At 51.0% G+C, this 21,234-nt stretch overlaps 1 long non-coding RNA gene and 1 other non-coding gene across 2 annotated transcripts; both read right to left on the bottom strand.

The window, feature by feature from the left end:
* Nucleotides 1-5,147: 5,147 nt before the first annotated feature.
* Nucleotides 5,148-15,601, bottom strand: LOC132646410 (uncharacterized). Its single transcript, XR_009584660.1, has 2 exons — nucleotides 14,436-15,601; nucleotides 5,148-13,971 (listed from the first exon to the last, which is right to left on the bottom strand). It is a non-coding gene; the product is annotated as an uncharacterized LOC132646410 (long non-coding RNA).
* Nucleotides 15,602-19,505: 3,904 nt separating this feature from the next.
* On the bottom strand, nucleotides 19,506-19,668 carry LOC132646586 (U1 spliceosomal RNA). Its single transcript, XR_009584849.1, has one exon. It is a non-coding gene; the product is annotated as a U1 spliceosomal RNA (small nuclear RNA).
* Nucleotides 19,669-21,234: the final 1,566 nt, after the last annotated feature.

The following is a 21,234-nucleotide window of genomic DNA, read 5'->3' as shown; positions in this document are numbered from 1 at the left end:
GAGTTTTTAAAAACATGTATGTGTGAGTGTCTGTGTTCATGTGTGGGCGCACTTGCCATTGCTTGTATGGACAACTTGAAAGAGCCAGGTCCCTTCCTCTACCAGAGGGGCTGGGGCTCAAACTTGGGCCGTCAGGCTTGGCAGCAAGTGCTAGACCTACTGAGTCTTGCCAGCCAATCTTTTTTTGTTTTGTTTCGTTTTTGCTTTTGGGACAGGGTCTCTCTATTACGTAGTCCTGGCTGTGCTGGAACTCACTTTGTAGACCAGGCTGTCCTTGAACTCAGAGATCTGCCTGCCTCTGCCTCCCACCCAGCTTTCCAGCCAACCTTTAAAAATTTTATTATTATTAGTGTGTGTGTGACAGAAAGAGAGAAGGAGAGAGAGAAAGGGGGAGGTGTCCACTCCTGTTGAGGTGTACCCTCTCCTGGAAGTCCAAGGAGAACTTTCTGGAGTTGATTCTTCCATTCTCCCATGGGCTCCTGGGCTTGAACTGAGGCCTCCACGCTTGTGCTCTTTTTGCTCAATGAACCATCTCAAACTCATACTGTAGCCAGAGGACACCTTTCCCAGAGTTCCTTGCAGCTACATGCATCCATATAAAGTAATTCTGTACGGTGTAGCTGGAGTGATGTCCCCCATTTTCAAGCTTTGGCTTGAGCTCGTCATACTCCTCCTGTCTCAGCATCCTGGGTGCTGAAGTGATGGGTGTAGGCCACCATGAGTGGGTCTAGACATGCGCTTTCTAGACTTTCCCTTGTTCGTGGGCTGGAAGCAAGTGAGAAATAACTGTAACATGTAGGTAGGTGAGAACAGTGCCCTTGGAGACAGGAGGACACAAAACGCAGGACCCCTGGGGTTCTGGGTGGTCCTGATGCATTGGCACTTATCACTGTAGCCTACAGTGAGATAAAGCAACTAACAAGGGGAAACGTCTGTTTGGCTCACAGTTTCAGGGGGTTTGTCCTCGATCGGTTGGCCCACTGCTCTTTGGCCTTCCGGTGAGACAGCGCGGAACATGATAGCAGAAGCATGTGGTGGCACCTCATGGCAGCCAAAGGCAAGGAGAGAGGAGACCAGCATCTCCACACTTCACCAGTGAGCCAGCTGCTTCCTAAGTTTCCAGCGCCTTCCAATACTGCCATGCTGGGAACACAGCCTTCAGCTCAGGCCTTTAGGAAACATTCTGGATCCATGTGTAGCACAAGCGGATTACAACAGTTTACCCAGCCGAGGTGGTTGGCTCAATTGTCAGGGAATGCCTTCCCTGCTGTGGACTCCCTTTGTGAACTTTGTGTGCTTTGCAGGAAAGTGTCCTGGCCCCTGCTGAGTAGCTCTGGCAGCTTTAAAGTTTTGCCCCAGGGCTCTCCCTACATCTTTCCCTGTCCTCCCCCTTTGCCCTCCCCCCACCCTGGCCTCTTCAGCTCCTCCTCTTCTGGGTGCCACACGCTACGGTCCCTGAGAGGGGTGCTCAGAGCTTCGGGCTGTGCGGCTTGATTATATTAATTAATCCTCTCTACACCTCTGGACAGCAGCACCTCAGGACTCCACAGTGGCTGAGGCTAAATCTCCACAGCCCTGGGACCTGAGATCTGATGCCTGAAGAAACTTAGAAGCTGAAGCCATAGAGAAAGCAACAGCACCTGGGGCGTCAGTTTCGGCTGACAGGGGGACTCATGGGGAGGGAGGCTTGTCCAACTGGAACCAGTCTGTGAGCTCCAGCACCATCTCTGTAGCCATTTCCCTGAAGCAAGGGAGCTTTAAATGGCCTAACACTGCCAGCCAGGGACCAGGACCAGGAATCTGGCCCCTCCCCCGCATCTCTCTAACTGTCATAATGGTATTGCCAGCTTCTGTAACAGTCACAAAGGCCATATCCAACCCCTCAGTCGGACCCTTCCCAGATTATGCCAATTTTAGGTGAAAGGTTTAAACAAAAATCCATCAACTCCTGAGCAGGAAAACCCACCAACCCCTGAGCTCACCAATCCTCACTCTGGAAATCTCTGTCCCTAGAGAGCTCTGCCCCTATGGAATCCTCTATAAAGGCTGTGTCTGCCCAGTTCCCTGCTACCTTCCAAGTGCAGAGGCAGCCATTTTTTGATTCGTTCCTCCACTGCCTGGACCCTCCAATCATTTTATATGAGATTTGCTGCCTGGTGTGACTCTTATTGGAAGAAGCCAAGAAGTGATGAAGCAAAGAGAAGGATCTAAGAAGGAGCAGGGCTGAGGCTCCTGAGCTCCTGAGCTCAGCTGGGAATACCCTGCCCTGGGAGCTGCAACACCTCTGCTGAGGAGGCTTCCTCTCAGAGCTGTGTGCTTCCTGGGCTCCTGTGTCTCAGGGTGGCCTTCTTCTAGGACACTGTCCTACCTCACTGTGTGGTTCCTGGCACTGGCCCCCCTCCTGCCCTTACCTCAGGATGCCCTTCCATTGAGATACCTTCCCAACTCAGAGCTATGTGGTGCCTGACCTCCCAAGTCTCAGGAAACCTTTCCATCCGAGCAGAAAGGCCAACAGTGATCACTGTTACTGTGTTTAGGTTGGTATATGAGAGAAAATAAGTGGGGGCCTCTTGTACCAGCTTAATCTGTACCCCAACCTTTGCCAATGGGTGTAAGTGCCGTGAGTCCTATGACCTAACCCTGCCTGAGGCAAAAGCACAGAGAAATTTGACTCTCAAAATTGGTAAAAGCCAACTACCGCTTAAAAGTAAGTAACTGGGGGTCTGGAGAGATGGCTCAGAGATTAAGAGCGCTGGCTGCTCTTCCAGTTGTTCTGAATTCAATTCCCAGCAACCACATGGTGGCTCACAACCATCTGTAATGAGAACTGGTGCCCTCTTCTGGTGTGCAGGTGTACATGTAGTCAGAACACTGCACACATAGTAAATAAATCTAAAAAACCAGCCAGCCAACCACCACCAACAAAAACAAGACAAAACAAAAAGATAGAGCTTTGAGGGAAGAACCTGAAAATCTGATGATGACCTTAAAGTAAAGGTAGGGTTTGGATGGATGAAAATGAGGAAGGTGGGAGATCTTTATAGAATGTCAGTTTGATACCATCTAGAGTCACCTGAGTTGAACGGAGTCTCAAAGGTTTGTCCTGTAGGTGTGTCTGTGGCGGCTATCTTGATTATATTAAGTTGGGAAGACCTGCCCATTGCCCATCGTGGGTGGCACCATTCCCTGACTGTCTTCTTGAAGAAAGCAAGCTGAACATTAGTGTGCATGCCTGAACTCATTGCTTTGCACTTGGCTGTGGGTATGGTGGAACCGTATGCTTTAACTTTTCGCTGGCTTGAGTCCCTACAAAGACGGACTGTAACCAGGAATTGTGAGCCAAATGAACCCTTTCTCCTTAAAGTTGCTTTTGTTGGGGTGAGAGACCAAAGAATGAAAAATTAGTTTTTTTGGGTTATTGGATTAAAGTTTAATGCACAAGCCTGAACAAAGGCCAGACAGGTGGAGACATGTCCAGCCACCTTTGGAGAGGAACCAGCCTTACTGCATCCTTTCCTGCCCGCTAGAGATACAGTTGCTAGGAAATCAGCCCAGCAATATCCAAACAAGGGAAGCCAGACTGATAATGGTTTTTGGGCCTTCCCACAGCCCAATCAGTTTAAAATCAACATCTCCTTTTGTGTTTCAACCAATAGACTCTTGTCAGGCTTGTAATAAAAAGACCCTACTACATCTGCATCGGAACTGGCTCCTTGGTAGTCTTTGGGGTCCAGGAGAGTTGGGTATAACAGTGGCATTTTATTGCAGCAACAGGAAAATAAATGAAGATACACGGGGACACTAGAAGAGATACTGCAATCTCAAGCCAGCATTAAAGTGAAGGTAGCACTATGGGGCTTAAATTCCACAAGACAAAGCCACAGGCTTAGTTTTCTAAAAGCGTTTTCATGTTTCTATTAAAGATCTGTCTGCAAACAAATCCTCACTTGATGAGAAGTTTAAACATAATTACATCTAGTATATTACATGCATATTTCATCCCTTCATTAAATCCTTCAAACAGCATAGTTTTCTGAGGTCTGATTAACAACTTTAGAATACCTCCTCACAAGAGAAGGGGAAATCATAGACATCTTATGTTTTTTGTACACACCCCTTTGTCTGAGAGGATGATATATGATTGATATGATATGATTTGATAATGATCAGGGAGGCAGTGCCATAGTGCTACTGGCCTAGCTCACTCCTACCCACTTCCGGTGACCTTTTCCGGAAGGGTGGCTGGATCATTGTAAGACTTCTCTAAGCCACAGGGATTGGACTGAGATGGGCACGTGACTCCAAGAGGGCCAATCAGAACTCTCTTCCCTAAGATTGATGCTCAAGTCTCCTGGGTCTTTTTTCTCCTGGGATTATGACACTGGGGCTGTCCCAGGGAAGAAGAAAGCCCGTTGGTTAATTGAGCAGAAATAAAAGATAGGCAATGATCTAACAGGGTTGAATCCCACTTTCAGGGTCTTTGCAGGTCTTCCTCTAACCCAAGGATTTGTGCCCAGCATCCTGGTCAACTACTGCGCCTGTCAGCTTTCTTTCTTTGAGAGGAAGTTACACAACTTGCAACCAAAAGTTCTTAATGACAAAGGTGAGCTGTGAAGGAGGCTGTAAAACGTTTGATACGCATCAAGGTCAAGATGTCCCTGCTTTGAGACCCACCATTTTGTAGGCATGCCACTAATCCCAGCACTTGGCAGGAAGGCCAATCTGTGTGTTCAGCATCAGCTTGGTCTACACAGTGAGACCCTGCCTCAAAAGATGCAGCCATATCTAGTGGCATAGACTTGCAATCCCAGCTATTCCAAGCTGAGGCAGGAGGATCACACCTTCAAGACCTGCATGGGGCAGACCCTGTCTCAAAATAAGATTGTATAGCCTAGTGGTATAGCAACTTCCCCTCATACTGAGTGTCCTGGTTCAAAACCTAAACCTCCAAAGAGAAAAAGTGAGATGGTAAACTATGATAAGCTACTGATTATAACTGTAAGAAGGCAGCCACAAGAGCCCAGCCTTTTCGAAGCAACTGTTACATTTTGCTTGGTCAGACTAGGTTCACACTCCCAAGTTTACAGAGCCAACTCTTACCCAGTCCCCTGAAACACTTTCCTAATTGTCTGTTAACTGAAAAAAAATTTTTTTGTGAAACTTGCTTTTATTTTAACTTAGGTGCCTAAATCATAAAAGTATACTGGCTGCAAAGCCCTCAATACAGACAGATAATCTACTTCTTTGTTCCCTGATCGATCACCTTGAGCTCAGGAAGAAATGTCTAGGAGGATAAATTAAGGACCTTGATTCCAGACCAACCGTCTTGGAAAATAGTTAAAGGCCTTGAGGCCAAGTGTCCTGGATGAGGCCCAGCCTCCAACAGAAACTCCCTTGCTTAACCCACAATGTTAGAATTTGATTGGATGACCCTGACACCCACCAAAGCCCCCTCACCTTTCGGTTTTCACCCTTTAAATATGCAATACAAGCTTCCCCTCGGGGATGCAGTTCAGATCCCAAACTGGCCGCCTCCTTGAGCTCAAAAGGTAAAGCTTTCATTTTAAGCTTCTGTATCTGAAGTGAGTTTTCTTGGCCTCCACCCTGAACCCAACAGTACCCAAACTCGTCTCTCTCTCCCGCTCCTCCCTCTGTGTGCTCATGCATGCATGTGTGAATGTGTATGCCACAGTGCACAGGTAGCCATAAAGGACAGCCCTGGGATGTATGTCCTCACTTCCTCCTTGCTTGGGATGGGGCCTCAGTTGTTCTCTGCTCTGTGCGCCAGGCCAGTTGTGAGCCTCTGAGGTTTCACCGTCTCTGTCTCCCATCATGCTGGGGGAGTGCTAGCACTAGCACAGCTCATTTTGTATGCCTGGCTTTTATGTGAGTTCTGGGGATTCGAACTCAGGTCCTCACACTTGTGCAGAAAGCACTTTTGCCCACTGAGCCATCTCCCTAGCCCACAGCCCACTTTCAGAAACAGGAAAGTGTGGAGGGAAACCATGCTTCCTGCCATTGCTGAATGGCAGCTATGAGCCCTGATAGCTGTGAACCTCAGAGTCCTCAAAGCTGGGGGCGACAACAGCCCCCCCTCACAGGACTGCTGTGAAAATTGCACAGAATAGACATGGGGGTTGCGGAGAGGGCTCAGCCATGCTGCACAAGCAAGCTTGGGGTCTGAGTTCAGATCCCCAGCTCCCACATTAAAAGCTGGGTGCCGTGGCATGTACCTCCGAGCCCAGCACCTGGCTCTGTTGCTTACTAGCCAACCAGTGTAGCCAACTGGTGAGCGCCAGGTCCAGTGAGAGAAACAAGGTGGCCAGGAGTGACGGCATATGCCTTTCTTCCAGCACTTGGGAGGCAGAGGCAGGCTGGTGATTTCTGTGAGTGAGGCTAGCCTGGTCTACATAGCCGATACCAGCATACTCAGGGCTACATGGCAGGACCATGCTGCATTAAAAAAAAAGACGGAGGAATAATTGAGGAAGACATTAATATTGTCCACACACACATGCACTTGCACATATGTGCATCTTCACCCACATATTCATACACACACACACACACGTGGAAACAACTTAACAGTTCAAGACCAGTTGCCCTGGGAATGAATGGTGCCTCCCAAAATGGGGGGGGGCTCTCTTACATCAATTAACAATCAGTGCCAGGCAGTAGTGGCACACAACTTTAATCCCAGCCCTCCCAGGAGGCAGAGGGAGGTGGATCTATGAGTTCAAGGCCAGCCTGCTCTACAGAACAAATTCCAGGACAGCCAGGGATGCACAGAAATCCTGCCCAGGGGTGAGAAGTGGGGGAGAATACAAACAAACAAACAAACAAAACAAAAAAACCACCAATGAAACAAGACAACCCCCCCATAGACATGCCACATGAACACATTAATTCCTCCGTTAAGGCATTCCTTTAGGTGACTCTGAGAGCTCCCTCAGGCCAGGCAGTGGTGGTGTTGCTGGTCGCACACTCCTTTAATTCCAGCACTCCCTGGAGGCAGAGGCAGCTAGATCTCTGAGTTTGAGGCCAGCCTGGGCCTGGTGAGTTCCAGGATAGCCAAGGCTACACAGAGAAACCCTGTCTCCTAAAGCAAAAATTAGAAAGAAAGGAAAGGAAAGGGAAGGAAAAGAAAGGAAAGAAAGAAAGGAAGGAAGGAAGGAAGAAAGGAAGAAAGAAAGAAAGAAGAAAGAGAAAGAAAGAAAGAAAGAAAGAAAGAAAGAAAGAAAGAAAGAAAAGGTCCCTCGGTTCTTCAGTCTGGGCGGCAACCCCCACCGAGGGGAGGGAGAGCCTTCTCCCTCTGCTTAATCCTTCCTAGAAGGGCCTCCTAGACCTGCCCAGGGCATATCTAGCTGATTCCTAATCTAATTAAACCAACAATAAGGATTAAGCGTGCCACACCCGTTCATGTGCCCTCACACACAAACATGCAGTGCCTGGATTAGTTAGTCAGCGCGGTAGGTCCTTAAGAAATGTGTCCTGTCTCTTCTCCAATCTGCTTTTGGCTCAGATTCTTACAGAAACCAGCTTTTTCCAGGAGTCCGGAATGTACACTTTTCCCTCAGTTGAAGTTTTTGTTTCATTTTTGAACTCTAGCGTTGGAACCCAAGGCCCCATACATGCTCGGCTGTCACTCTACCTTTGAGCTAATTCCCCTATGCAGCCCTGTTCTTATACCCTGAAGGGTACTGAGGGGCAGTGTGCATCTGGAACAGCCTTAGTGAGTCCTGTTCATAGAGTACTGTAGGAGAGAGGGTGAAGCAGGGAGTGCCTGGCCAGCGAGCTCCAGCAAACCTCCTGTCTCTGCACACACACACACACTCCACAAGCATATGCACGCACAAACCTGTACATATACACACATACACACATGAGCTCACACACACATGCACACATAGGCACACAGAAACACACATGCAAGCACACAAACACAGGAACATATTTGCAAACATGCACACACACTTGGGCACAGCATACATACATGTACACACAAGTACATACAACCACACACACACACACTCAGTGCTAGGGTTGCAGACACCTGGCTTGTGGGGCAAAAACTCTTACCCACTAAGCGATTCCTTGAGCCACCAGAGGTCAGAGCCTGAAGCAGCCAGGTATCAGCAAGCGACAATACGCAGAACTGCCAGGAGACAGACAGTCACAATCCCAGAGAGACACCATTAAGAGGACTACTCAGCCAGGAGCTCGGGAGGCCCAGGCCCATGAGGGCAGCAAAGCTCTTAGAGTCAGTTCCCGGGAACCCTCAGGCCCTGCTTTGCCAGATTTCATGGGAAGCCCCCCAACTCCCCCCCCCATTGCTTCTAGAAAGATGGCAGGAAGGAAATGTGGACTTTGGGGTCACGAAGCCCTGGGTCCCAATGCCAGCTCCCCTGGCATCAGTCATGTGACCTTGGTCATGTGGAACCTGAGGAGCTACAGTTCAGTCAGCAGCAGAATCACCAGTCACCCTGCCTCTCCTGAGACCCCACGGGTTAATGGAATGTCATGGGTGACGGAGCTGGGAATGATGGTCTCCCGGCAAAGGCGGGTTCCTGCTCTCTGAGGAGCTGCAACCAAATGTGGCTGCTCTGTTGACTGGGCCTCTGTTTTAACACAGAAATTAGGCTGTCGGTAAACCATCAAGCCTGGGTGATGCCCCAGTGGCTGACTGTGACACTGCTGAGTCCTTCGACACATTGGCAGGGACATTTAGGGCCAGCATACAGACAGAGCCCACGGGGTAAAGCTATTTAGCCACTCAAAGCTCAGTACTGTCCTGGCTTCCATTACCAATGGCAACGTGGAGAGTCCAGTTGGCCGGTGACCAAGGATATCTCTATTACCACAACGTGCATGGGGAAAGAAAAGTGAGACTGGAAAAGGATCAGCCCCAAGTCTGTCCCAGGCTGAGAGGCCCAGGCAAGGCCCCCAGGTCCTGTGGAGCAGGAAGGGCAGCATGAACGCCAGGCCCCAGTCGAGTGTGTACTACCCCTTGTTGAGAAGGTCTCAGGTCTCTGCGCCACAGTTACTTGGCTACGAATGACACCATCATACCTGCCTCTCGGGGTGATGAAGGTGTGGTGTCTGAGCCCAGCGCCTGGTGCAGCCTGGCCTTGCCCTTAGCTAGAGGCAGAGGCAGGGACTGAAGGGAGCTGGGACAGGGAGAGGAAGAAAAGCAGGACCCCAAGCAGTGTCATTACTGCATCCTTAGCATGGAGCGGGTGCATTTTCCCCTATGCCTACAACAAAATCTCTGTAGCAAAGCGTCCCCACTCCAAGGAAACCTCAGTTCAAAACCCATGTCTTCTGTGGGCAGTGGGCATACACACCTTTAATCCCAACACTTGGTAGAAAGAGGCCAGTGGATCTCTGAGTTTGAGGACAGCCTGATCTACAGAGTGAGTTCCAGGTCAGCCAGGGCTACACAGGGAGAGCCTGTCTCACAAAACAAAACAAAAAACAAAAGAAAACATGTCTTAGCTAGACATGGTGGCACATGGCTTTCATTTTAGCATTAGAGAGGCAGAGGCAAGTGCATCTCTGTGAGTTTGAGGCAAATCTGGTCTATATAGCAAGTTCCAGGCCAACCCACAGACACACACACACACACACACACATCTTAGAACTGCCTTTAGCATCTCCCCTCCTCCTCTAGGATACATCCCTCTTCCTATCCCTCAGTGAGACTTCAGCCTTCATTTGTCAGATGATCACCCTGTGTGAGACATGGCATCTGGGGAAGGGACAGTCCCTTGTTTGCACCTCAGAGAGGCAAGGGACATAGGAGGAGAGAAACTGTCTTAGGAGTCCACGTCAGGGCAGGACCAAGGCTCAGGTGAAGTCTGAAAGGCATTTCAGCTAGGAAAACTCGCACAGACCTCCTTCTTTACAACAAACCAGGCAATGGACCGAGTTCTGGGGAGCAAGGGCAGTAGAGCTAAGATGAAGGGGTCCACCTAAAAAGGCTATCCTCACCTTAGTGTGTAATGTGTGCCTTTGTGTGTATGCTTGTGCTTGCATGTACTTGTGTTGGTGAGTTTTATGTATGTGTGTGCTAAAAGTTGGTATTTGTGTATGTGTTTGCATGTGTGGTTTTGTATTTGTACACGTATTTGTATGGTTGTTGTAAATTTTTTTCTTGTTTTTTTGAGACAGGGTTTCTCTGTGTAGCCCTGGCTGTCCTAGGACTCACTTTGTAGTCCAGGCTGGCCTCGAACTCACAGAGATCCGCCTGCTTCTGCCTCCCTGAGTGCTGAGATGTGCCACCACGCCCCGCTGTGTGTAGTATTTTTATTTGTGTTTGTTTTGACACTCTCTTGGAAGCTCAGGCTGGCCTCAGACATACAGCGATCCTCCCCAGTGCTGGAATTAAAGGGGTTCACAACTGCACCCAGCTTTATTATGGGTTATTAAGTGAAGGAGTCACGTGGCCTGGCAGGTCAACACAATAAGGAAACTGTTCCAGCCTTGAGGCCCAACCTGCTCTCTGGCCTCTCTTCTTCCTGAGCCAGGGCTGGCTCTGGGAGGAGCCACTGCTGTCCCTGCCTTCTCTCTGCCCACTCCTGTCTGTCATTGTCCTCCTTCTGTAGGCTGCTCCCGGGCAGCTCAGCTCTGGGCAGCAGGCCCAGAGGCGGTGAACCTTGTCCCAGCCCATTCCACCTTCAGTCATGATCTCTACTCACCCCATGAGTGGTGGGGATGGGGGTTGCTGCTGAGGGGTTTGCCAGTCCCTTCCAGCCAGGTTCTAAGGCCGGAAGTCAGCCCCAGATCACAGGGACTGCATTCAGCAACGTTCATCATTCAACCACGTTCTGTGGCCATTTTGGGGGGATGGAGTGTGGAGAGCAAGGCTCGGCCCTACCTACCCAGAGTCTCAGGGAGCCAGACTCCTAGAAGAGACAACTTGAGGACAAGTACAATCACTCTGCCGTGGGACAGACAGGACACAGAGCACTTAGGTTGCTGATCCAGAAGTGACATAGGTCATTTCTGGTTGTGGCTGACAGGCCAATGCTAGTTCCTTAGCCAGAGGTCAGGGCTTTGGAAGGAGGAAGCGCCTGGGTGTACTCACTGGGCAAGCAGTGACTATTCAGCCTGGTAAATGCCAGATTAGAGACAGGTCGGTTCTTACCTGGGCATGGAAATTGGATGATGAAGGGTCTAAGGACAATAGAACACCTTCCTAGTTGCCTCTTTCCTCCATCCATTCCTTGTCTCCAGAGGACAGCAAATGTTTCCCTCATACCTGGAAAATGCAGCTCTACCCAGTCCTGGCCTGGCACAGCTCCATCTTGGTCCAGTCTCACCCAGGTCTCTGCTGCCCTGAACCTCTCTGTAGGACTCCTCCCAAAGGATGCCCCACCCTTCTCTGCTCAATGAACTCCCTAGAAGCCACCAAAAGGGACAGAGCAGAGACAGGGGGAGCATGGGGCGAAAAAAGGAACAGTGGGGAACAAAACAGCAACAGCGAGGTGTGGTGCCACCCAGAGGGCTAGGGGTACCTGAGCAGCGCTGCTGGTCACGTCCTGAGTCCGTAAACAAGGGGTCCAGAGCAGTGCAGACTCTTCGAGACAGACAGAGCCCGGTTCCTGGCTCCTCTGTCAGGGCAGCTGGGAGGCAATGGTAACCTTAGGACTTGGGGGCACAGCAGGTGTCTGGCCTCTCCACCTCACTTCAGGGCATCTCTGGACTGAGGAAGGGCCACTGCTTGGTGTCAGGGCTTGGACTCTGTTAGAGTTAATGGGAAAGCAAAGATACACAAGAGCCCTGTCCTTGGGGGTGTTGGGGATGGCTGACACTAATGATGGGTAGTGAGAGAGGCCTCTTTTGAGAGCTGGTCCCCTCCACACCCAGCAGCTCCTGTTCCTTATGGCTCTGTGTCTCATTTTACATGAAAACCTGGAACACATACACACACCAGAATTCTTGTGAACACTTAAGCACTTGAGATATTCAGGAACCGTGGCTGAACCAGAACCCTCTTCTGACAGTTCTGTGGCTGGCCCTGGAAAACACACAACGGACATACCCTGACACACCCAGCTTTCACCTGCAGTCTTAAGGAGCATAAATAAGCCAGGCAGTGGTGGTGGTACACACCTTTGATCCAGCACTCCAGAGGCAGAGGCAGGTGGAGCTCTGTGAGTTCGAGGCCAGCCTGGTCTACAGAGTGAGTTCCAGGACAGCCAGGGCTACACAGAGAAACCCTATCTTGAAAAATAAAAAACAAACAAAAAATCAACAACAAAAGAAGCACAATTAGGTAGGCCTACTGCTGCTGGCCTTTAATTCCGGCACTCAGGAGCCAGAGAGGCAGGAGGATCTCTGTGAGTTCGAGGCCAGCCTGGTCTACATAGAAAAACTCTGCCTCAAGACAAAATAGACAAACAAATAAGGAGAACAGGAAGAGTTTTGAAGACTTCGGAGTGGCTGACAAAGAGGATCTGATGCCCTCTTTTATCTTCCCTGGGCACCAGGCAAGCACATGGTGGACACACACACACACACACACACATACACACACACACACACACAGGCAAGACACCATATACACAAAGAGAAAAGTGCATCTGATTCCCCAGAGCTGGACTTGGAGGTGACTGTAAACCACCCAATGCAGACATGGACAGCAGATTAGTCCTCTGCAAGAGCTGTGCTCCCTCCTAACCAGGGACTGGAGCCATCTCTCCAGCCCCAATAATAATTAAAAATTAGTGTGCAGCTGGATGGGAAAATCTTCTCAGTCCGTATTCAGATCCCATGAATTCTGCCATTGAAAAAGCAGATGTCTCTGGCCTAGTTGTTCCAGACATAATAGAGATTTTCAAATAATTGAATCAATAACTGTTCTTCAATTTAAATTAATTAAAGTAAAAGTTTAAATTAAAATAAAAGTTTAGCCCAGCCGGGCTAAACGTGATGGCGCATGCCCGTAATCCCAGCGCTCAGGGAGGCTGGGGCAGGCGGATCTCTGTGATTTCGAGGTCAGCCTGATCTACAAAGTCCAGGACAGCCAAGGCTACACAGAGAAACCCTGTCTGGAAAAAAAAATGTAGTCCAGGTTGGGATCCCGACACTGGAGAGACAGAGGCAGGCTGATCCTTGCATTCGAAGCCATCCTGGTAACAGTTCCAGGCCAGCCTACACAGTGAGACCCTCCGTCTAAGATGAGTACTGTAACATCACGGGCTCCACAGCACAGGAGGCTGGCTGGTGGTTCCCTTAGTGGCCAGCGCAGAACCGGCAGGTGTGTGTTTGCTCACTCCTGTCTCCCATCTCTGCTCGGAGACCTGTCTGGTCAGTATTTGCTCAGCCCTACCCTTGCGTGTCGGATGGGTGCATCACACCTAGCCCAAAACTGTCATCCTGACTCCGACACCACTGGTGGAACCAGCAAGGCCAGTCAGTCTTCCCCTCAGTCAATGGGCCTGCGAGGCTGGCTTGCTCTTTCCCAATTCTCTACACACACACACAGAACAGAGGCGTCCGGGAGCTCTCATGGCCGTCTGTGGCTGTTGCATGTTTCAAATCTCCTTTTTTTTTGTTTTCCCTCAGGTTCTGGGAAAGAAAGGGTTTTTGTGCTTGCATTGTAGCAATAATTTGTGTTTGAGTCAAGGGCTCACTACCAGGCTGACCTTAGCCTTGGGCAATCCTCTCACTTCCGCCTCCAGAGTGCCGGGATTACGAGCTTGCCACCACACCCGGCTTCAGTACAAGTTTCAATGAAGGATGACTTTCAGGTGGGAGGAACACTCCCAACCAATCCGGGACAGGTGCTCCTGCCAGGAGCGGTGAAATCAGGGTCTGGGCGCTGCGGCTGCTGTATGGGGGCCGTGGGCGTGCTGCGTGGGCTCCGGGACCTGACTCTGCAAGACGTGGGCAGGGCCTGCCTGACCCCGCAGCGTCCGAGGAACGCGGCGGCTGGTGGGGCCTTCCTGAGCCGTCCTCCCTCGGCGGCTGGAAAGGAGGGAGACGGATTTTGCTACCACTGCTCCTGGGCCGGGGAATCCTGGGGGAAGGAACGACGCGCACCCACGGGCGCCAGCAGCGGGCTTGTTTGGATGCTGCTAAGCGACCGGAGAGGCCCGCGAAGGCGACCGGGAGGAGGAGCCGGCCGGCCGGGCGGCCCAGGGCGTGCGCGCTCCCGGGAACGCGCCCCCGGGCGTCCAGGCTCCGGCGGGGGACGTGGCTGACGGAGGCCAGCCCGGCTCGGCCCCGCGGCGTCTGCGGCCGGCCCACCGAGTGGGTCCCCAGCCAACAAACCCCAGCTCCAGTGAGCCGCGGCTCTCCAGGGGTCCCAAGTGTCCCCGGCTCCCGTGGGTCCCCGGCTTCCCCGCCGCCTACCCGGGGTGGGGGTGGAGGGGGACGACAAGGCGGGGTCATCTACCACGAAGACGAAAATCTTTCCAGGAAGTTTGTACCTATTAATATTCCAGTTCCTGGCAGCGGCTCTGCGCGCCGGGGCGAGGGCGGGGCGGGGCGGACCCGGCAGCTGCCCCCACGGCCGAGTGTCCACCGCTGGCCCGAAGCAAGGGGCGGAGGGGCAGCTCTTAGGTGCCCCCGCCCGGGGCGAGGGCAGGACCTGCTCCGATGCTCAAGGCGCCAGAGCCCCGTGGCTTGGCCCGGAGCGGCGCGCGGTGGGACCCGGAGGCTCCCGAGGCCGAGACGAAACCCAGAGCTGGGACGCGGGTGGGGGAAGGGAAAGGGAGGCGGGGAGCCAGGCCTCGGGGCGGGCGGGCGGTCACCGGAGGCCGGCGCTTGAGCTGCGCGGCTCCCCCTCCCTCCCCAAAGAGAGCTGGTCCGGGAAGCAGGCGCCCTCTCCCACGGGAGCCCGCCAGCCGCAGGGTCCTGGAGAGGTTGGGACCCTGGTTCTGACCTGGCGCGGCGCTGCGGCAGAAATTTGATATCTGAGAGCTGTGGGCTCCCCGCCACCGCCTGGCGAGACCGGCCTTATCTTCGATCACAGACGCAGAAATGGGAGCCCAGGGGGTTCGGTGACTAGCGCGCTGGAGGTTACCCAGCAGTGTACCCACCGCGAGGCCTGGAGTGTGAGACAGGGTCTCTGCGGGCGCAGCGCAGCTGGTTTTCTGCAGGACCCAGGGAGTGCTGGATTTGCAGAAGCTCCTTTGGGGAAGAAACGCCAGCTAAGTCTTTTCGTCCGCTCAGGTCACACATAGAACATAAGCCACTGTGCAAAAGGACCCGAGTTTGTAAGACCGCTGGGTGCTTCTGTAAATAAGCAAAGACTTCCATACCCGGAGTGTAGGCTTCTGACCTGTTCCTCCGGCAAGCCAAGTGCTAGCTGACCCCCGAGAAAAAAATTCAAGTCCCTACGTCACACTGTGTCTTCCTTAGCACTCTAGAGTCCTTGGCGATCTTCCCGCCCAGGATGGTTCAACCCTACCCTGGGCAAGGGATTTTGTCCAGCTTTGCTTGGAGGGCACTGCCACCAGGTCACCAGTACAGAGGCATGGAAGGACAAAGGTCAAGAGTCTCATAGCCTTCAGCCCATGGGTCCCTCACAGGAGGCCTTCACCAGTGGGCCTGGCAGGAGGCTGTGACCGAATCTGGCCTCTTAAGGCAGGGTTTGCCAACTGGAAAGTCTTCCCACTTCTCTCCTGTGGGAGGGGGAAAAGAATCCCCCAAGGTAGTTCCAAATACAATGTGAGAGCCACGCATGGTGGCGGCCCTTCTGTCTCCTTGGGATGGCAGGGGTGGGGATCTCCCCTGGGCATTTCAGCCTCTCCCTGGAAACGGCCAGCAGGAGGGAGGAAGCGAACGCCCTCAAACATGGCTGTCTCCCGGGCTCTCAGCCCCATCCGAAGCACTCCGCTTCTGTTTTCCTCCACACTCAGAAGGTGCTACCAGTGGGGGAGAAGGCCCCGCCAAACAAATGCTCTGGGTTTCGGCTTGGGTGGGCCAGGCAACCCACTGCCTTCCCTTCGGGCGGCAGAAACCTGCCAGGTCGCCCCCCACAGCTCCCTGAAACAATGATTGGTGGCATCAGCTATTTTAATGCAGAGCCAGGCACACAATCCTTGCTAAAAATAAATACAAAAGGAAAGCCCCAAAGTAGCTAAGCCTATTTTCATACCGTTTTTTCCCCCTTGTTCATGGCTCTTTTGTCTTCCCTGCTACTTGGTTGCTGATTTTCTCCAGGGCACCCCTGAGTGTGGCCATGGCTCCATTCCAGGTCCTCGTCATGCCATAGACAGAAACAGAAGGGAGAAAAGAGAAGCTCTAAGGACCATTTCTTTGAGCGTGATTTACGCTAAGTGGGAAAATGGACCCCCTTCAGAGACCTGGGGGAGCTTGGGGCGAGGCTCCTCTCCCGCCGCCGTACAGCCTTTATGTGGGGAAAGGGCCTTTTACATGAAGAAAGCGGATGGAGCAAGTAGAAGAGAACAAGTCTGTTACTTTGGGCTCCTGGGGGCGTCACCTCATCACATTAGGAAGTAAACAAGAGTGACAAATGCCTGAGGATATCTAGGCTGGAGCCAGTGGCCCTTCTTTTTCTGGGGACTGATCTGGGGAGGGGCAGAGGGGAGCGCCTGTCTGCAGTAATAGTGCAGATTTTCTCGGACAGCCTCTCCCCACCTCTGCACAGCCGCAGCAGGCAGGCTAGGGATGGGCCTCTAGTCTAATGGGAAGGATACTTTGCGTCAGGGGCTTGGACCTGGCCGGGAACCAGGTTGTATTTCTAGGAAACCCAGGTTCGGTTCCCAGTACCAACAGGACAGCTCACAACTGTATTCACCTCCAGCGCTGGGACATCAAACGCCCTCTTCTGGCCTCTTCGGGAACTGCATGGAGGTAGTACAAAGACAACACAGGCAAAACACACATCCATTTTTTTCTTTTCTTATGGTTGTTATTATCTTGTTTTTAAAGACAGGATCTCATGTTTCCCAGATACTCACTCTAGCTGGATGATGACCTTGAACTTGCAGTCCTCTTGGCTTCACCTCCCAAGTGCTAGGATTACCAATGTGCACTGGCATGTTTGGCTCTTACTCATTTGTTTGTCTTTCCAGACAGGGTTTCTCTGTGTGGCAGCCTCCGGCGTCAATGTCCTGGACTCAATTTGTAGACCAGGCTGGCCTTGAACTCACTGCCTGCCTCCCTGATGCCTGGCTTTTATAAGGATTTTGCCTACATACCTGTTGTATAAGTTACACAGCCACGTAGTTCAGGTGTCTTCCTTTTTAGGGCTGGGAGTGGACCCCAGGTCCTCTTGAATGCTGGGCAATCGCTTTACCCTGAGGTAAAGCCCAACAGATCAAAATCTAAAAGGGCAAAAGGGAGCCAGCCGGGCACCGTGGCACATACTTCCTGGTCCCAACTATGCAGGAGGCTGAGGCAGGCCCCTCAAGAGACCAGCTCTTTGCTATCTCTTGTGCTTTTGTCTGTTTTGCAGGGGGAAGGGCATGTGTGCCACGCCATGCCTGTGGAGGTGAGAGGATGAGCTGTGGGTATCAGTTCTGTCCTTCCACTCTATGAGTCCCAGGGATCAAACTAAGGCTGTCCAGCTATATGGCAGGTACTCATACCCACTGAGACGTCTCGGCAGTTCTGGTTACTTCCATGTTTTTTGTTTACAGAACAAGCCTAGGGGTCTTTCTCTATAACCCAGGCTGGCCTTGGACTTGCTGCAATCCTCCAATCTCAGCTACCTCCACCCCTAGCATCTGGCTGGGTCTGGGGAATCAGGCTCTGTCCAGCTGAGAGGTTTTGGTTTCCAGGGAAAGCATGCAGAAAACATGTCTGCATCCATGAAATAGCTAAGCATTTACCAGGAGCATCTCAAAACCCAGCACTAGAGGGAACACTGGCTTGATGGCTCAGAACAATGACAGCCAAGACCAGGGGAAGAGAGGACTAGATTGGGGCTGAGGACCTAGGTGGAGATGTGGCTGAGGCGAACTGGCAGAGACACGTACTGATGGCCTCTGTTCCTGGGCCCGGGTCTGGAGAGCCAAAGGTTTTCCTTTCTCAGGCTAAAGGGAATATTGTATCCCTTCCTCCTGGGTTGCCCCAGCTCTCTCTTTGCTCACAGACCAACATAAAACCTCAAAAGTTGGAAAATGTCTATGCTGGGTCTCACTGGCTGCCTCCCCATTACCACCCTGAGCTCTGAGGGCCCAGCCCTGTCCGTTGGAGCAGAGGCTCTGGCCATTCAGTTTGGGGGAAAATGTTAGTTGTTCTGTGGTGACATGGAGATGAACTAGGGTTGAGCAAGGGGAAGCAGCCCTGACGCTAACAGGGAATGGAGTAATGGGAAGGGACCGGATCTTTATCCAGGTCAGGATGCCCTCTGTCCAGGTTTCACGAGGGTAAAGCCACTGCCCCAGGGGACTGTGTGGTGTCTGTCTTTCTGACTTTGCAGTACTGGAATGGAGGAGGAATGGAGACAAGGAAAGAGGCAGTTTGGGAAAAAAAAATTTAAAAAAAGTGTACCTCAAGGGAGGACCTTGAAGCTAGGCTCTGGCTGGAGGGGAGCAGCTGCAGGTAGACCGTTGTCTTATACTGTGTCCTGGAGAGGGCGGCTTTCTAAGGAGGGTGAAGAGGGGAAAGCAGATACCGCGCTCCTGGCTGTGATGAGGCAGGAGCAGGCCAGGGAATGTCTGGAAAGGTCTTTAGGAATTAGGGGCTTATCAGACTGAGATGGTCTAGAGAGGTGTTGTTGTTGTTGTTGTTGTTGTTGTTTTCTTCAGGCCCTGCCTTACCCAGGAGATCTCGGTTCCCAGCCAGCCACACTGGTTGAATTGTGTGCCCTTTATGCCATACCTCCATCTCTGACCCCAAGGCGAGTGGTCCTCCACACAGGCCTCTCAGGATTGCCTCCTGGGGGCAGAGGGACTGTCTCCTGTCTCAGGGACATCAAGTGTAGCTGGAGAGGGTGGCCCTTTTCTGTGTGGGAGGGAAGTGGCCTGGCTGGCCTCTGGCTTTGGCTTCTGCCTTTTTCTCATCTGACTTAGGATGAGCTATATTTGTCCGCTGGCTTTGGGGACTTGAAAATTTCACGAAGCCAGCAGGGGAGATGCGGCTCAGTGGATAACGGAGTTTGACACCAAGCCTGACAACTCGAGTTTGGTCCCTGGAACCCACACGGTAGAGGGAGAGAACTGACCACTGCAAACTGTCTTCTGAGCTTTCCACTCCAGCTGTGGCATGCATTCCCACATGCGTGCATCTCTCTCTCTTTCTCACACACACACAAAACAAATAAATAAGATGCATGAAAAATGTAAAACGTTAATTTTGTTCACTGTGTGTGTATGAGCATGTGCACATGAGAACAGGCTTCTGGAGGCCGGAGGCATCAGACACCCTAGAGCTGGAGTTATAAACAGTTGTGAGCCACCTGAACTGAGTGCTGGGAACCAAACTCAGGTCCTCACAAAGAGCAGCAAATGCTCTTAACCACTGAGTCCTCTCCCCAGCCTGGAATAAAGTGTGTGTGTGTGTGTGTGTGTGTGTGTGTGTGTGTGTAGGAGAGAACACAAACGCCATCCCCCACTACCACAAATTACGCAGTCAGGTTTTCTGCATTTGGGGAAATTGCAGGGTCAGCACTCCCTGAGAAGAGTGGGTGAGCCTCATCCTGGGAAAACCACCTTCTTGATCCTGGTATCTCTCCTGGCAGGTAACCACTGTAATAAGTTAAAAGAATGGAACAATGGGGCTGAGGAGATGGCTCAGCAGTGAGGACAGTCCCAAAGCCTCACAACCTAACTTCAGAACCCATGGTGGCCAGAAAGCATTGCCTTTGGAAGCTGTCCTCTGATTTCCATATGGGATGTTCTCTCTCTCTCTCTCTCTCTCTCTCTCTCTCACACACACACACACACACACAATATTTTTGAAAAAAGAAAAGAATGGACAGGCTCAAAGCATTAGCATCAAGGGAAGGCGCTGGGGTGTGTGTACACCCTAGGGGAACATGCATTTCTCAAGAAAGAGATCATGGTTTCTGTCCCCTTGCTTCCACCTCCTAAGAGCTAGAAGTGTAGGTGTGCACCCAGCTGAGAAAGTGGCATTTAAGGACCGCCCTAGTTTCCTTTCCAGCTGCTGGGATAAACGAGCTCACAAATGCAACTTTAAGGGACAAAAGAGTTTATCCAGCTTACAGTTCCAGGTTACAGTCCTGATATCACTGTGGGAAAGTCAACACAGGAACTTGAAGCAGCCAGTCACATAGTATTTTTAAAGGAGATTATTTGCTGGGCATGGTGGCACACACCTTTAATCCCAGCACTCTAAGGGGCAGAGGCAGGTGGATCTCTATGAATTTAAGGCCAGACTGGTCTACAGAGCAAGTTTCAGGACAGCCAGTGTGACTTTGGGAAATTATCATTCAAAATATTATTTTTCACACCTGATCAAATGAAAGGCATTTGTTAGTCTTTGTAAGTTAGTTTGGACTGAATGACCAAGCCGTCTGATCAACTACGGCCTCTCCTTATTCAGGAGATCTGTCCTGTTCTAATCTAATCTTTATCAATTTTTATGATATCCACAGCTTTTCTTCTCCTGTGGAAACAAAGACAAATCCTCTTCCTCAAAATAACACATACCCTGTTTCCATTCTACGGTCAACACATCTTTAACGTATCCAGACTGATTTAATTCAGCAGTTTTTTTCTACTAGCCAATGTCTCTCCACAGCTGCTCTTCCTTTCTCATTAGCATTTTGATAATTTAAACTTAATAAAGCTCTATGTAACCTATCTCTGGGGGGTCTTTATTATTCCTTTCCGTTTATTAAGCATATCTTTTAAAGTGCGATTAGATCTTTCTATAACGGCTTGTCCTGTAGGATTGTGTGGTATATCTAAAATATTCTTTATGTTGTAATATGCAAAAAACTTTCATTTTGATAGAGACATATGCTTGAGCATTGTAAGTTTTAATTTGTACAGGCAACCCCATAATAGCCATAACTTATAATAAGTGTGTAATTATAGAATCAGTCTCTGTTGTTTTAATAAAGAAAAACCCAAATGTTTGATTTTACCAATAAAGACTCGGGAGTCAGATGCCAGGGTGAAAACTTGCCAGCTCAGAGAGGCAGAGAAAGCACCCAGCTGACCTTCCTACTCAGCTCACAATCATATGAAAAAAGACAAAAGCTAAAAACCCAAAACCCTAAAACTCAAGCTTAAAAGCCCCTTCTTCTTTACACTTCTCTCAATGTTTCTCTTTCTGTTTAATTCCTGT

This window comes from Meriones unguiculatus, chromosome 11, assembly GCF_030254825.1.
Source record: "Meriones unguiculatus strain TT.TT164.6M chromosome 11, Bangor_MerUng_6.1, whole genome shotgun sequence".
NCBI classification, from domain to species: domain Eukaryota; kingdom Metazoa; phylum Chordata; class Mammalia; order Rodentia; family Muridae; genus Meriones; species Meriones unguiculatus.
Note: the sequence above shows the minus strand (reverse complement) of the source record. Positions and strands in the feature narration are given on the sequence as shown.